The sequence below is a fragment of the Phyllobates terribilis genome, unplaced genomic scaffold (genome assembly GCF_046119375.1).
Source record: "Phyllobates terribilis strain yellow unplaced genomic scaffold, ASM4611937v1 Scaffold_187__1_contigs__length_3656778, whole genome shotgun sequence".
Classification (NCBI taxonomy): domain Eukaryota; kingdom Metazoa; phylum Chordata; class Amphibia; order Anura; family Dendrobatidae; genus Phyllobates; species Phyllobates terribilis.
The window spans coordinates 3,151,778-3,167,927 of record NW_027362947.1 but is presented as its reverse complement, the minus strand read 5'-3'; positions in this window follow the sequence as shown (position 1 = coordinate 3,167,927).

The following is a 16,150-nucleotide window of genomic DNA, read 5'->3' as shown; positions in this document are numbered from 1 at the left end:
GCAGATACTCACTCGGGACGTCCATTCCCAGGCATTTCCTCCCCGGCAGCTCCTGTCATGGCACGCTCTGACTGAGCAGTGCGTGCAACGACAGGGGGAATGTACAGCTTACACTGCAGGCTCCACAAAGATGGCTGCAATCTCCTCCCACGGCTGCGACCTGGACAGCCAAGGGGGCGTGCCCAGGTCACAGCTAGAGGCAGGAGGAGCGGCCTCTAATGTTAGAGATAGGGTCGGTGACAGACTACAGTCATGGCCAAAAGTATTGAGAATGAGACAAATAGTAATTTTTCCAAAGTTTACGGCTTCATTTTTTGTAATGGCAATTTGCATATACTCCTGAATGTCAAAGAGTGATCAGCTTAACAGCAATTACTGTACTTGCTAAGTCAATATTTGCCCAGAAAATGAACTTTAACCCCCAAAACACATTTCAACATCATTGCAGTCCTGCCTTAAAAGGAGCAGCTAACATCGTTTTAGTGAGTGATCCATTAACACAGGTGTGGGTGTTGATGAGGACAGGGCTGGCGATCAATCAGTCATGATTAAGTAAGAATGACATCACTGGACACTTTAAAAGGAGGCTGGTTCTTGGTATCATTGTTTCTCTTCAGTTAACCATGGTTATCTCTAAAGAAACACGTGCAGCCATCATTGCACTGCACAAAAATGGCCTAACAGGGAAGAGTATCACAGCTACAAAGATTGCACCTTAGTCAACAATCTATCGCATCATCAAGAACTTCAAGGAGAGAGCTTCCATTGTTGTCAAAAAGGCTCCAGGGCGCCCAAGAAAGACCAGCAAGCGCCAGGACCGTATCTTAAAACTGTTTCAGCTGCGGGATCGGACTACCAGCAGTGCCGAGCTTGCTCAGGAATGGCAGCAGGCTGGTGTGAGTGCTTCTGCACGCACTGTGAGGCGGAGACTCTTTGAGCAAGGGCTGGTTTCAAGGAGGGCAGCAAAGAAGCCACTTCTCTCCAGAAAAACATCAGGGACCGACTGATATTCTGCAAAAGGTACAGGGAGTGGACTGCTGAGGACTGTGGCAAAGTCATTTTCTCTGATGAATCCCCTTCTCGATTGTTTGGAACATCTGGAAAACAGATTATTCGGAGAAGAAGAGGTGAGCGCTACCACCAGTCTTGTCTCATGCCAACTGTAAAGCATCCTGAAACCATTCATGTGTGGGGTTGCTTCTCAGCCAAGGGAATCGGCACACTCACAGTCTTGCCTAAAAACACAGCCATGAATAAAGAATGGTACCAGAATGTCCTCCAAGAGCAACTTCTCCCAACCGTCCAAGAGCAGTTTGGCGCCCAACAATGCCTTTTCCAGCATGATGGAGCACCTTGCCATAAAGCAAAGGTGATAACTAAATGGCTCATGGAACAAAACAGAGATTTTGGGACGATGGCCTGGAAACTCCCCAGATCTTAATCCCATTAAGAACTTGTGGTCAATCATCAAGAGACGGGTGGAAAAACAAAAACCAACAAATTCTGGCAAAATGCAAGCATTGATTATGCAAGAATGGACTGCTATCAGTCAGGATTTGGTACAAAAGTTGATTGAGAGCATGCCAGGGAGAATTACAGAGGTCTTGAAGAAGAAGGGGCAACACTGCAAATATTGACTTGCTGCATTAACTCATTCTAACTGTCAATATAACCTATTGGTACTCATAATATGATTGCAATTATACAGTCATATGAAAAAGTTTGGGCACCCCTATTAATCTTAAGCTTAATGTTTTATAAAAATTGGTGTTTTTGCAACAGCTATTTCAGTTTGATATATGTAATAACTGTTGGACACAGTAATGTTTCTGCCTTGAAATGAGGTTTATTGTACTAACAGAAAATGTGCAATCTGCATTCAAACAAAATTTGACAGGTGCATAAGTATGGGCACCTCACCAGAAAAGTGACATTAATATTTAGTAGATCCTCCTTTTGCAAAAATAACAGCCTCTAGTCGCTTCCTGTAGCTTTTAATGATTTCCTGGATCCTGGATGAAGGTATTTTTAACCATTCCTCTTTACAAAACAATTCCAGTTCAGTTAAGTTTGATGGTCGCCAAGCATGGACAGCCCTCTTCAAATGATCCCACAGATGTTCAATGATATTCAGGTCTGGGGACTGGGATGGCCATTCCAGAACATTGTAATTGTTCATCTGCATGAATGCCTGAGTAGATTTGGAACGGTGTTTTGGATCATTGTCTTGCTGAAAGATCCATCCCCTGCGTAACTTCAACTTTGTCACTGATTCTTGAACATTATTGTCAAGAATCTGCTGATACTGAGTGGAATCCATGCGTCCCTCAACTTTAACAAGATTCCCGGTGCCGGCATTGGCCACACAGCCCCAAAGCATGATGGAACCTCCACCAAATTTTACTGTGGGTAGCAAGTGTTTTTCTTGGAATGCTGTGTTTTTTTGCCGCCATGCATAACTCCTTTTTGTATGACCAAACAACTCAATCTTGGTTTCATCAGTCCACAGGACCTTCTTCCAAAAAGAAATTGGCTTCTCCAAATGTGCTTTTGCATACCTCAGCCGACTCTGTTTGTGGCGTGCTTGCAGAAACGGCTTCTTTCGCATCACTCTCCCATACAGCTTCTCCTTGTGCAAAGTGCGTTGTATAGTTGACCGATGCACAGTGACACCATCTGCAGCAAGTTGATGCTGCAGCTCTCTGGAGGTGGTCTGAGGATTGTCCTTGACTGATCTCACCATTCTTCTTCTCTGCCTTTCTGATGTTTTTCTTGGCCTGCCACTTCTGGCCTTAACAAGAACTGTGCCTGTGTTCTTCCATTTCCTTACTATGTTCCTCACAGTGGAAACTGACAGGTTAAATCTCTGAGACAGCTTTTTGTATCCTTCCCCTGAACAACTATGTTGAATAATCTTTGTTTTCAGATCATTTGACAGTTGTTTTGAGGAGCCCATGATGCCACTCTTCAGAGGAGATTCAAACAGGAGAACAACTTGCAAGTGGCCACTTTAAGTAGCTTTTCTCATGATTGCATACACCTGGCTATGAAGTTCAAAGCTCAATGAGGTTACAAAACCAAAAAAAGTGCTTTAGTAAGTCAGTAAAAAGTAGGTAGGAGTATTTAAAACAAGAAAATGATAAGGGTGCCCATACTTATGCACCTGTCAAATTTTGTTTGAATGCAGATTGCACATTTTCTGTTAGAACAATAAACCTCATTTCAAGGCAGAAACATTACTGTGTCCAAAAGTTATTACATATATCAAACTGAAATAGCTGTTGCAAAAACACCAATTTTTATAAAACATTAAGCTTAAGATTAATAGGGGTGCCCAAACTTTTTCATATAACCGTATTTCTGTATGTGATATAAACATCAGACAAACACTAATAAAAACCAGAGGCCAGCAGATCATGTGAAAATATAATTTTGGTGTCATTCTCAAAACTTTTGGCCATGACTGTACTGTCTCTTATGGCCAGGGCTGCCGTAAATGAGGTGTGTAAGAGCGCTTCTTACACACCCCCCAAATAAAAATGGCAGCCCCTAGTGGCCAATGTAAAAATAAATAAATAAAAAACTAATAAAGTGGTACATTTATTTTGTATTAAAAATAATTGATTACATAATTATTAATACAAAACATAAAATGGTGGCCCCTTCCCTGTAAGAATAGCACACGGCTCTTTTCACGTCTGGTTATTTCTCTAACAGGTAGAATATGCTCCGTTATAGACCGGGGACAGGTTTACAGCTCTATTTTTTGTGGACGATTGATCTGTAAATCAGAACTGAGACCGGTCCGATTTTCATCCGATTTGTAGATAAAGATCATCTATTGAAGTCAATGAGTCGGTCAGAAAAATGGCCAGAACCAACCATGTTGCCTGTACTGCTTGTTCTCCAGTGTCTATAGGCCGGGCAAGCGAGGCTAGGAAACCTTTAGCTTTTTACTGTACATATAAAAAAATATGCCCCACTGAGGAGAAAAACTGCCACACTGACCAAAATCAGATGAAAATGAGAAAAAAACACTGATTAAAACCTGACATGTGAACGGGGCCTTAGGCCTTAATCAGATGTCAGTGACTTATCGTATATGCAAAAAATGTCTGAAAGTGGTCAGTTTTTATCTTCAGCGTTTCATCAGCTTTTCTTGTATGCAAAATAAATCCATAAATTGAGAAGCTTCTCCTCTGGTAACAGTGTTATCACAGACAGCACATGGATGGCAATGCCAGCTGTCAGCGATGTCATGGACCCATAGATCTGACTGGAGAATTTCCATCAACCACTAGGATAAAAAACGGACACTACGCGGTTTCCAAAAAAAAAATGACATGTGGACGACTCCACAGATTATATTGTGTATGTGATCTATCCGTAACAAATATGGAGAGGACACAAACATGAAAAACAGACGTCTGAATGAGGCCAAAGATATATGTTTCCACACTGATAAGGGAGCGAGAAATATCTATTTCAGATTTGCCAATGAGTCCATGGCAGAAAATTCCAGTTAACCCCTTTATCACCTCAGGTTTTTCCGTTTTTGCGCTTTCATTTTTTGCTCCCTTCTTCCCAGAGCCATAACTTTTTTATTTTTCCGTCAATATGGCCATGTGAGGGCTTGTTTTATTGTGGGATGAGTTATTCTTTTGAACACCAACATTGATTTTACCATATTGTGCACTGGAAAATGGGAAAAATATCCAAGTGCAGTGAAATGGCAAAAAAAGTGCAATTCCACAGAAGTTTTTTTTTACCATGTTCAGTAAATGCTAACACTGACCGGCCATTATGATTCTCCAGGTCATTACGAGTTCGTAGTTACCAAACATGTGGAGCTTCTATTTTATTTAAGTGGTGAAATCAAAATTCAAAGCTTGTAAAAAAAAATAATCATTTTTCCGAGACCCGTAGCGTCTCCATTTTTCGTGATCTAGAGCCGGGTCAGGGGTTATTTTTTGCGCACTGAGCTGACATTTTTATTGATACCGTTTTGGTGTAGATATGATGTTATGATCGCCTGTTATTACATTTTAATGCAATGTTGCGGCGACCAAAACAACTTAATTCTGGAGTTTTGTTTTTGTTCTCGTTATACAGTTTACTGATGGAAGTCATTCTTTTTATATATTGATAGATCGGGCGATTCTAAATGCAGCGATACCAAACGTGTGTTTTTGATTGTTTTATTTTGAATGGGGCAAAAGGGGGGTGATTTGAACTTTTAAATATTTTTTTTTACTTTTTACATGCTTCAATAGTCTCCTTAGCAGACTAGAAGCTGTGATCTTCCGATCGCTTGTGTTACACAAATGGCCGCCTGAGGCAGCAGATGCGCAATTGAGACCTCAGTAGCCGAGATCTCAGGAGACATTTACTTGGTTTGGCTTTCTACTTCTTTATCTAACTGTATTGCCCTCTATATCATCCATTCTGTATGGACTGCTCTGTACTCATATTGGACACTTATGCATTTAGTAGGGCTTAAGGGGATTATTGTGCTCGTTACCCATCAAATCTGTAGATGCGCTCACTAATTAGACTTTGTTTAGGGCAATTTTAAAGTATAATATTGATAACGGTCCTGCATAGTGACAAGATTATGTTACAGGATTCTGGACAAATCTACAATGCCAGTCATTCAAGGGTTAATTCTTTGGAACACTGAGAGAGACTTTCTAGCCAGTGAAGCACCAGTAATGAACACCTGTGGTAACTACAGCAACTGTGCTGATGTCATAAACACATACATCTATGATATAAAAGATGATTCCGGAACCACAGGTCATTCAGCCGTATGAAGCGCCGTACTTGATGTGTCTGGAGACCTGGAGCTTCATCACTCCACAACCTGTAAGGGAGGAAGGGGATACTGCCTAGCCAGCCAGATCAGCCATACCGCCTAGCCAGCCATACCGCCTAGCCTGCCAGATCAGCCATACCGCCTAGCCAGCCAGATCAGCCATACCGCCTAGCCAGTCAGATCAGCCATATCGCCTAGCCAGCCAGATCAGCCATATCGCCTAGCCAGCCAGATCAAACTAACCCTAGCGATCAATGGGGTGACAGATGTTGCAACCAGATCTCCCTCACGTCCGGTACTAGTTGCCTTCACCTTTATGTGTACGGCCTGGAGATGTCGCATTAGACTTCTCCATATGGTGCTCGCACAGGGCACCTACTTTGACCTTCTCCATTACTGTCTGTTTTCTGATGATGTAATGTGTAACTTGTGTGACTATGTGATGTCACTGCTATCATATCTATAGTGGATGTATATCATGTCTCACTGTAAATATGATACAATGTACAAATTCTAGTACAATTTGCTGTTACTTGTTGGCACTATCCTTCTAAGCCCGAAGGATGGGCAAGTCCTCCAGCCATGGTTCCCTAGAGGTTTCCTCCACAGGGGGTTTTCCTCTCCTGAGTGCTGACGGATGATTCTTCGTGAGTCGGAGGTTTGCCATTTTCAGTGTCTTTTTCATAGCAATTGGCTGATTCTAAATTTCAGACACTGAATGAAATAATATGATTTGTAATAAAATTTGGTCTATTTAACATTCACTAAAAGTGTTTTGTGCATTTCTTTCACAATCTTGGGTTGGTGGGATTTTCTTGGGAATCAGGATCCAGCATCTATGATCAAGCCATGAAGCCGGATATGGAGTCAGAGCATTGTTAACCCTGTGCTTGAAGACAGAATGGAGCAGAAATGAAAAAGTGTTACCGCACAAGTAGCACAAGTTCACAATCTTCATTGCATTCAGATAATGGAGGTGGCTGCTGCAGAAAAACATACCCACAGCATGATACTGCAACCACCATGTTTCACTGTGGGGATGGTGTTCTTGGGGTGATGAGCTGTTGGTTTGGTGCCAGACATAGCATTTACCTTGGTGGCCAAAAAGTTCAATTTTGGTCTCATCTGACCAAACCACATTCCTCCATATATTTTGGGAGTCTCCCACATGTCTTTTGGCAAACAAATCGAGACTTACAATTTTTAAGTAAAAGCTTTTTTCTGCCCACTGAACGAGACAACTGTAGACTGGACAATGGGATCAGAGGATGCCCGCAAGCTCGGACACTGAGTTTTCAGCTCCTGCAGTGTCAGTGTGTGCAGGGCTGAGGATTCAATATAGGCAGTGCTGTCAATCATCGTAAGGGGAGGGGCACAGAATGGTAATTAAGCGTGGGGTGTAAATCCTGTTTTTGCATAAAAATATCATCTGTACCTAAAGTATATTTTTTTTATAGGGGCCTAGATTCCTATACAAATCCATAAATGATGTGAGTATTGGGGTGACAGACTCCCTTTAAGAAACTGAGACCACCCCATTAACTGGTTGTACAAAAAACATGAAAAGTGTGAATTAACCAGACAGGTAAATTACAAAAAAGGACATAAACACCAATGGAAATTCTCTGAAAATGTGATCAGTTTATTTTTATTAAGCATAAAACACGTTTTCCTGGAATATCCCTGTGTTTCCAAATAAATACCAGTAGCGCAGTGAAGGATGGACATGGTGGAACAGGTTTCTATTAAAGTGCTTGAGCATATATTATAGATGCACCAAAATTCTGTAGTATAATAAAGCCTGCATCTTGGAGGGTTTCGTCCATATCTGGAGTAATATTAATAAAAATGTGGAGTTGGTGCATCCCTAGTATACTGCTATATCACTAGTAACACAATGGGACACACACAAAGCACTGTGTGCTGCCACCTAGACAGGGTAGCTGCTCAGCAGTGAGGGGTGCAGATTCGGCACAGATTGTCTATGATGACAGATATGTTGAGCTGTCCTCCACATTTATCTGATCGAAACTAGAGGGCTCCACAGCAAACAGTCTTAGCATATCCAGTTCTAGGGGATGCATGCAGCCGCTGACCACCAGGGAATGAAGAGGACCTCCAAAGTCAACAGTGCTGAGTTGCTGCAGAGTGCCCGCCGCTATATGTTGGCCAGATGCCCCCCACTCGGCCCAGTCCCACGCAGATTGTGTTCTCAGGTAGAGCTGAGGATCGCAACAGAAACATTTGTATCTCAATGATATCGCAATACGGTCTTCTATTTAAAAACATTATAAGAAAACTCACATGCAAAAATACTTATTTTATATATATATATATAAACCTTTAGGCACAATGGATATTGATGCAAATCAAGGTATTTATTCAGACAATAAATTGTTCATGATACAGATGTTTGACCAACACTTCGGCCTCAGCCTTTATCAAGGTTTATCTAAAACAATACAAAAAATGGGAAGAACTGTATAAAAAACGAAAATCCATCGTCTCATGATAAATCAAATTACAATCATATCTGAGAAAAAGAGGGGGGGTAACAAATAATCCGACACTCAGCACATGAAAATATCTCATATAAATGAATACAAAGCGGTGCTTCATTCCGGAGTTAACCACTAAAGAGGAAAAATAAAAAATATACACGATTTAGTTATGGATTGTAACAAATATATGCTTCAAGTATAAAACAGCCTCCTTCAAAAGAGTAAAAAGGGGGGGACATACTATGAGGTCAGACGTATCACAGGTATCAAAAGAGCCAAAGCGTAATGACACCATATACGCCCTACAGTATATGCCCCTCATCCTTCTATATGCCCCATCCTGGTATATGGAATATGGTCCCCATCCTGGGTAGGTGTAGATGCCCCTCCATCCATCCATCCTGGGTAGGTATATATGCCCCTCCATCCATCCTGGATAGGTGTATATACCCTTCCATCCTTCCTGAGTAGGTGTATATGCCCCTCCAACCATCCATCCTGGGTAGGTGAATATGCCTCTCCATCCATTAATCCTGGGTAGGTGTATATGCCTCTCCATCCATCAATTCTGGGTAGTTGTAGATGCCCCTCCATCCATCAATCCATCCTGGATAGGTGTTTCGGCCCCTCCATCCAACCTGGGTAGGTGTATTTGCCCGTCCATCCATCCTGGGTAGGTGTATATGCCCCTCCATCCATCCATCCTGGGTAGCAGTATATGTCCCTTCCTCCATCCATCCATCCTGGGTAGGTGTATATGCCCCTCCATCCATCCATCCATCCTGGGTAGGTGTATATGCCTCTCCATCCATCCATCCTGGGTAGGTGTATATGCCTCTCCATCCATCAATTCTGGGTAGTTGTAGATGCCCCTCCATCCATCAATCCATCCTGGGTAGGTGTATCGGCCCATCCATCCATCATGGGTAGGTGTATATGCCCCTCCATCCATCCATTCTGGGTAGGCGTAGATGACCCTCCATCCATCCATCCTGGGTAGTCTATTCTAGTATGTGTTTATGCCCCTCCATCCATCCTGGTAAGGTGTAGATGACCCTCCATCCATCCATGCTGGGTAGGAGTATATGCCCCTCCATCCATCCTTGGTAGGAGAATATGCCCCTCCATCCATCCATTCTGGGTAGGTGTATATGCCCCTCCATCCATCCATCCTGGGTAGGTGTATATACCCCTCCATCTATCCATCCTGGGTAGGTGTATATGCGCCTCCATCCATCCATCCTGGGTAGGTGTATATGCGCCTCCATCCATCCATCCTGGGTAGGTGTATATGCGCCTCCATCCATCCATCCTGGGTAGGTGTATATGCGCCTCCATCCATCCATCCTGGGTAGGTGTATATGCGCCTCCATCCATCCATCCTGGGTAGGTGTATATGCGCCTCCATCCATCCATCCTGGGTAGGTGTATATGCCCCTCCATCCATCCATTCTGGGTAGGTGTAGATACCCCTCCATTCATCCATCCTGGGTAGGTGTATATGCCCCTCCATCCATCCATCCTGGGTAGGTGTATATGCCTCTCCATCCATCTATCCTGGGTAGGTATATATGCCCCTCCATCCATCCATCCTGGGAAGGTGTATATGCCCCCTCCCTCTATTCTGGTGAGTATATGCCACCTCTCCATCCTGGTGGGTATATGCCCCCCCCTCCATCCAGGTGGGTATATGCCCCCCCCATCCATCCTGGTGGGTATATGCCCCCCTCCATCCATCCTGGTGGGTATATGCCCCCCTCCATCCATCCTGGTGGGTATATGCCCCCCTCCATCCATCCTGGTGGGTATATGCCCCCCTCCATCCATCCTGGTGGGTATATGCCCCCCCTCCATCCATCCTGGTGGGTATATGCCCCCCCTCCATCCATCCTGGTGGGTATATGCCCCCCCTCCATCCATCCTGGTGGGTATATGCCCCCCTCCATCCTTCCTGGTGGGTATATGCCCCCCTCCATCCATCTTGATGGGTATATGCCCCCCTCCATCCTTGTCGGTATATGCCCCACCTTCATCCTTGTGGATATATGCCCCCCCTCCATCCTTGTGGGTGTATGCCCCCCCCTCCATCCATCCTGGTGGATATATGCCCCCTTCATCCATCCTGGTGGGTAAATGCCCCCCTTCATTGGTGGGTATATGCACACTCCCTACATCCTGGTGGGTATATGCCCCTTCCATCCATCCTGGTGGCTATATGCCCCCTCCTCCACCCTGGTGGGTATATGCCTCCAACTCCACCCTTGTGTGTATATGCCCCCATATATTCAATGCAAAGGGAAAAAAATAAACAAAACAATAAATGCTTCTACTCACCTTCCACGTTCCCACGCAGCGCTGTGTCTGTGTTGCCTGAAGATGTCGGCAGTGATAACAGTAGAGAAGCTGAGATCACCGCACGGCGCCGCCGCAGATACTCACTCGGGACGTCCACTCCCAGGCATTTCCTCCCCGGCAGCTCCTGTCATGGCACGCTCTGACTGAGCAGTGCGTGCGACGATAGGGGGAATGTACAGCTTACACTGCAGGCTCCACAAAGATGGCTGCAATCTCCTCCCACGGCTGCGACCTGAACAGCCAAGGGGGCGTGCCCAGGTCACAGCTAGAGGCAGGAGGAGCGGCCTGTAATGTTAGAGATAGAGTCGGTGACAGACTACTGTCTCTTATGGCCAGGGCTGCCGTAAATGAGGTGTGTAAGAGCGCTTCTTACACCCCCCCCCCCCAAATAAAAATGGCAGCCCCCAGTGGCCAATGTAAAAATAAATACATAAAAAACTAATAAAGTGGGATATTTAATTTTGTATTAAAAGTAATTGATTACATAATTATTAATACAAAACATAAAATGGTGGCCCCTTCCCTGTAAGAATAGCACATGGCTCTTTTCACGTCTGGTTATTTCTGTAACAGGTAGAATATGCTCCGTTATAGACCGGGGACAGGTTTACAGCTCTATTTTTTGTGGACGATTGATCTGTAAATCAGAACTGAGACCGGTCCGATTTCCATCCGATTTGTAGATAAAGATCATCTATTGAAGTCAATGAGTCTCTCAGAAAAATGGCCAGAACCAACCATGTTGCCTGTACTGCCTGTTCTCCAGTGTCTATAGGCCGGGCAAGCGAGGCTAGGAAACCTTTAGCTTTTTACTTTACATATAAAAAAATATGCCCCACTGAGGAGAAAAACTGCCACACTGACCAAAATCAGATGAAAATGAGAAAAAAAACACTGATTAAAACCTGACATGTGAACGGGGCCTTAGGCCTTAATCAGATGTCAGCAGGGTCGGACTGGGGTGTCTGGTGCCCACAGGGGACATTGACTCTAGGGGCCACCTACAGCAATATGCAGATCTCTTTTCTCTGCTCTCCCTGTTATAGTGGAGCAGTGACCGGCGGCTCCTCACATCTACTGTGCACAGACTAGAACAGGGATGGACAATTTCTGGAGTTTGCATGAAAGAGCTTCTTTGGTTAAAACAAGTGATCACAGATTCATGGGCTGCACAGGATAGGTGATCACTTATTGATTGGAAGAATGGGGAAGTTTTATCCCTGACAGGACACTTATCCCCATTTTACAATGCAGCGACAGGTGGGACGTCTGACCACAGCCTCATTCGTTCTCTTGGGGGCTTCCAAAAAAGAGCAGCGCTCGCAGCCTCTGAGGGAATGAATGGATCAGTGGTCGAGTCGCACATGAGCTCCAGTCTAATGGGGAGAAAAGCTCCACATTCTGCCGATCAGTGCAGGTCCCAGTAGTCAGACCCCCACCAATCAATAAGTTATCACTGATCCTGTGGAGAGGTGATGACTTGTTCTCACCGGAGAACCCCTGTAAGTGCATCTCAGACGCTCTGCTCCAAGTATTCCATCTCTAAGGCCACAGCCCCACTATCAGTATTCAGTCAGGATTATTCTCAGGAGTGGGAGCCAAAACCAGGTGAAGAACAATGAGAGAAAAGGTAGAATAGAAACAAGTCACCAATTCTGGATTTATCACCCACTCCTGCTTTTGCCTCTCACTACTGAGAAAAAATACTGACCAAATGCTGATAGTGAAGCCGTGGCCTCATGGAAAAAAATCTTTTCCTAGTTAATCTCAGCGAGAACAAATGACCGCCATACACAACATAATCCACTATAACAACACCAATAATACCACATACAAAAGGGACAAATATCGCCACACCATGACCAGACCACATATTACCACCACATAGTGACCAAATAATACAATACTGATCAGGAATACAAACCACAATACTAACAACACTGTCACTATACATATGAGCTCTGTATATAGTGTCAGTGTACAGGTAATACAGTGATCACCAGTGACATTATAAACAGGATCTCTGTATATCGTGTCAGTGTACAGGTAATACAGTGATCCCCAGTGACATTATAAACAGGATCTCTGTATATCGTGTCAGTGTACAGGTAATACAGTGATCCCCAGTGACATTATAAACAGGATCTCTGTATATAGTGTCAGTGTACAGGTAATACAGTGATCACCGGTGACATTATACACAGGAGCTCTGTATATAGTGTACAGGTAATACAGTTATCACGAGTGACATTATACACAGGAGCTCTGCATATAGTGTACAGGTAATACAGTTATCACGAGTGACATTATACACAGGAGCTCTGTATATAGGTAATACACTGGTCACCAGTGACATACACAGGAACTCTGAATATACTATATAGTGTAAGTGTACAGTAATACACTGACTCACCAGTGATGTCTCTAGGTGAAGTTCTTCATCTTCGCTTTTCTTCATCTGGCACAGTCCGCCATCACTTCTTCCAGCCAGGAATCATCTCTGCAGAAAATAACACACAGTTATCAATAACTGATCTCTTTTAGAGCACATTCCCACTTTTCCCCAGGCTTCTACACTACACCAGTTGAAGAAATAAAGCGACATAGTGCCGCCCTGCACAGTAACAGGACCCCCCTTTTGTCCCCTCTTATGGAAAACTGTTTCCTAAAAAGTAAGTTATATTACAGAAGTAATAATGTCCCTAATTGGACTCTAAAGTAATAATGTTCCCCACTCGCCATCATAAACTAATAAAGTTCCTCAATCTGGCCCCTAAACAGTAATAAAGTCCCTTGTCCAGCGTGGCCCCCATCTATCCATCCTGACCCCCCCCCCATATATCCATTCTGGTCTCCATGTGTCCAGCCTGCCCCTCCCATATATCCATCCGGGCCTCCATGTGACCAGCCCGCCCCCCTTCAGATATCCATCCTGTCCCCCTCATATATGCATCCCACCCCACCCCATATATCTATCCAGGTCCCCATGTGTCCAGCTTGCCGCCCTTTACCTCCATGTGTCCATCCAAGTCCCCATGTGTCCAGCTTGCTGCCCTTCACCTCCATGTGTCCATCCAGGTCCCCATGTGTCCAGCTTGCCGCCCTTTACCTCCATGTATCCATGAAGGTCCCCATGTGTCCAGCTTGCCGCCCTTCACCTCCATGTGTCCATTCAGGTCCCCATGTGTCCAGCTTGCCCCCCTTCACCTCCATGTGTCCATCCAGGTCCCCAACTTGGCCCCCTTCACCTCCATGGGTCCCCCCATGCGTCCAGCCAGCCCCCCCTTCAGCCCCGTGCCTCCATCCATATGTCCTCCCATGCGTCCAGCCAGCCCCCCCTTCAGCCCCATGCCTCCATCCAGCCCCCCCCTTCAGCACCATGCCTCCATCCATGTCTCCCCATGCGTCCAGCCAGCCCTCCCCCCTTCAGCCCCATGTCCCCATCCATGTCCCCATGGGTCCATCCAGCCCCCCCCTTCAGCCCCATGTCCCCATCCATGTCACCATGGGTCCAGCCAGCCACCCCCCCCCTTCAGCCCCATGTCCCCATGGGTCCTGCCAGCCCCCCCTTCCACCCCATGTCCCCCTCCATGTCCCCATGGGTCCAGCCAGCCCCCCCTTGAGCCCCATGTCCCCATGGGTCCAGCCAGCCTCCCCTTCAGCCCCATGTCCCCCTCCATGTCCCCATGGGTCCAGCCAGCCCCCCCTTGAGCCCCATGTCCCCATGGGTCCAGCCAGCCTCCCCTTCAGCCCCATGTCCCCCTTCATGTCCCCATGGGTCCAGCCAGCCCCACCTTCAGCCCCATGTCCCCCTCCATGTCCCCATGGGTCCAGCCAGCCCCCCCTTCAGCCCCATGTCCCCCTCCATGTCCCCATGGGTCCATCCAGCCCACCTTCAGCCCCATGTCCCCCTCCATGTCCCCATGGATCCAGCCAGCCCCCCCCCCTTCAGCCCCATGTCCTCCTCCATGTCCCCATGGATCCAGCCAGCCCTCCCTTCAGCCCCATGTCCCCATGTGTCCATCCAGCCCCCCCTTCAGCCCCATGTCCCCCTCCATGTCCCCATGGATCCAGCCAGCCCCCCCCCCCTTCAGCCCCATGTCCTCCTCCATGTCCCCATGGATCCAGCCAGCCCTCCCTTCAGCCCCATGTCCCCATGTGTCCATCCAGCCCCCCCTTCAGCCCCATGTCCCCCTCCATGTCCCCATCGGTCCAGACAGCCCCCCCTTCAGCCCCATATCCCCCTCCATGTCCCCATGGGTCCATCCAGCCCCCCCTTCAGCCCCATGTCCCCATCCATGTCCCCATGGGTCCAGCCAGCCCCCCCTTCAGCCCCATGTCCCCATCCATGTCCCCATGGGTCCAGCCAGCCCCCCCTTCAGCCCCATGTCCCCATGGGTCCAGCCAGCCCCCCCTTCAGCCCCATGGGTCCAGACAGCCCCCCCTTCAGCCCCATATCCCCCTCCATGTCCCCATGGGTCCATCCAGCACCTCCTTCAGCCCCATGTCTCCATCCATGTCCCCATGGGTCCCGCCAGCCCCCCCTTCAGCCCCATGTCTCCATCCATGTCCCCATGGGTCCATCCAGCCCCCCCCCCTTCAGCCCCATGTCTCCATCCATGTCCCCATGGGTCCCGCCAGCCCCCCCTTCAGCCCCATGTCTCCATCCATGTCCCCATGGGTCCCGCCAGCCCCCCCTTCAGCCCCATGTCTCCATCCATGTCCCCATGGGTCCATCCAGCCCCCCCCTTCAGCCCCATGTCTCCATCCATGTCCCCATGGGTCCATCCAGCCCCCCCCTTCAGCCCCATGTCTCCATCCATGTCCCCATGGGTCCATCCAGCCCCCCCCTTCAGCCCCATGTCTCCATCCATGTCACCATGGGTCCAGCCAGGCCCCCCTTCTGCCCCATGTCCCCATCCATGTTCCCATGGGTCCAGCCAGTCCCCCCTTCAGCCCCATGTCCCCATGTGACCAGCCTGCGACCCCTCCATATATGGATGATGACCAATGCTGGGAACACTCACCCAGAAAAACGTGGATATTGCACTTGACTTGAAGGTGAAGCAGGGAGAGCTGTAGCCGGGGCCGGCAGCCTTGTTTCCAGGGTGATGGTGAGAGAGCAGAGTGCAGGTCACCGCATACTCAGCCCAGGAGCCGGCTTAAAAGGCCAAGAGAGCAGGAGAGAAGAGGGCGGTGCGGTGTTACATACCCGGACGGGAGCCGGTGTTACAAGGCCAATTCCAAGGGAGCAGGAGCCGGGACTGGAGAGCAGAGCGCGGCGTCGGCGTATCAAAAGCCGGCAGGGGAGCAGGGAGAGGAGAGCGTGACGTCAGCGTGTCACCTGACACCACACAACTGTCAGCCACCAGCGGGAAAGCAGAGCGCGGTGCGTGTCACCGCCCACCAAGATCACGTCCTCCTGTCATGTGACTATGCGCGTCACCCGCTGTCACCACTGAATAGTATGAGCGCCGCA